Below are 1,958 nucleotides of genomic sequence, written 5' to 3' on the forward strand. Positions count from 1 at the left end.
GGTTCTCGACCCCACCCTGTGCAACTGGGTACTGGACTTCCTGACGGGCTGATCCCAGGTGGTGAGGGTAGGCAACAACATCTCCGCAATAACCTCACACTCAACAAAACAAAGGAGATTATTGTGGACTTCAGGAAACAGCAGAGGCAGCACCCCCCTATCCACATCGATGGGACAGTATTGGAGAGGGTAGTAAGTTAAGTTCCTCTGCGTACACATCATGGACAAACTGAATTGGTCCACCCACACAGACAGCGTCGTGAAGAAGGCGTAGCAGCGCCTCTTCAACCTCAGGAGGCTGAAGAAATTTGGCTTGTCACCAAAAGCACTCACAAACTTCTACAGATGCACAATCGAGAGCATCCTGTCGGGCTGTATCACCGCCTGGTACGGCAACTGCTCCGCCCACAACCGTAAGGCTCTCCAGAGGGTAGTGAGGTCTGCACAACGCATCACCGGGGGCAAACTACCGGCCCTCCAGGACACCTACACAACCCGATGTCACAGGAAGGCCATTAAGATCATCAAGGACAACAACCACCCGAGCCACTGCCTGTTCACCCCGCTATCATCCAGAAGGCGAGGTCAGTACAGGTGCATCAAAGCAAGGACTGAGAGACTGAAAAACAGCTTCTATCTCAAGGCCATCAGACTGTTAAACAGCCACCACTAACATTGAGTGGCTGCTGCCAACACACTGACTCAACTCCAGCCACTTTAATAATGGGAATTGATGGAAATTGATGTAAAATATATCACTAGCCACTTTAAACAATGCTCCTTAATATAATGCTTACATACCCTGCATTACTCATCTCATATGTATAAACTGTCCTCGATACCATCTACTGCATCTTGCCTATGCCGTTCTGTACCATCACTCATTCATATATCTTTATGTACATATTCTTTATCCCTTTACACTTGTGTGTATAAGGTAGTAGTTTTGGAATTGTTAGGTTAGATTACTCGTTGGTTATTACTGCATTGTCGGAACTAGAAGCACAAGCATTTCGCACCACTCGCATTAACATCTGCTAACCATGTGTATGTGACAAATACATTTGATTTGATTTGAGATATTGAACTCACACTAGTGTCTGTATGTTGCAGAGTGGACTGGTTAGTCCAACACAGAGCAGCTCCACTCCTCTGTCTCCCAGGTCATTGTTGCTGAGGTTCAGTTCTCTCAAGGGGGAGTTTGGTGTCTGCAGAGCTGAGGTCAGAGTCTCACAGGATTCATGTGTGATTTTACAGTCAACCAGTCTGGAGAGAGGAGATATGTCGATTAGAGGTCGGCCGATTAATTAAGTTTTCATAATTGGTAATCAGCATTTTTGGATGCCGATTATGGCCGATTAAATTGCAATCCATGAGGAGACTGCGTGGCAGGCTGACCACCTGTTACACAAGTGCAGCATCAAAAGGACCTTGTTGCTGCAAGGAGCCAAGATATTTAGTTGAAAGAAATTCATGTTAGTGGGACATTGAGTCATTTCTCTTGCGTCAGGGTATATGCAGCAGTTTGGGCCGCCTAGCTCGTTGCGAACTGTGTGAAGACCATTTCTTCCTAACAAAGACCGGAATTAATTTGCCCAAGTTTTACATAATCATGACATAACATTGAAGGTTGTGCAAGGCAGCAGCAGGCTCGTAAACATTCATTCAAACAGCCCTTTACTCCGTTTCCCAGCATATTTAACTCACACTAGTGTCTGTATGTTGCAGGGTGGACTGGTTAGTCCAACACAGAGCAGCTCCACTCCTCTGTCTCCCAGGTCATTGTAGCTGAGGTTCAGTTCTCTCAAGGGGGAGTTTGGTGTCTGCAGAGCTGAGGCCAGAGTCTCACAGGATTTATATGTGAGTTTACAGCCATCTGGAGAGAGGAGACAATCTGTTAGATATACAAATCCTTCATAATAATAATGATACTATATACATCAACTCAATAACAGAAC

This window comes from Oncorhynchus clarkii, unplaced genomic scaffold, assembly GCF_045791955.1.
Source record: "Oncorhynchus clarkii lewisi isolate Uvic-CL-2024 unplaced genomic scaffold, UVic_Ocla_1.0 unplaced_contig_9079_pilon_pilon, whole genome shotgun sequence".
Taxonomy (NCBI): Eukaryota; Metazoa; Chordata; class Actinopteri; order Salmoniformes; family Salmonidae; genus Oncorhynchus; species Oncorhynchus clarkii.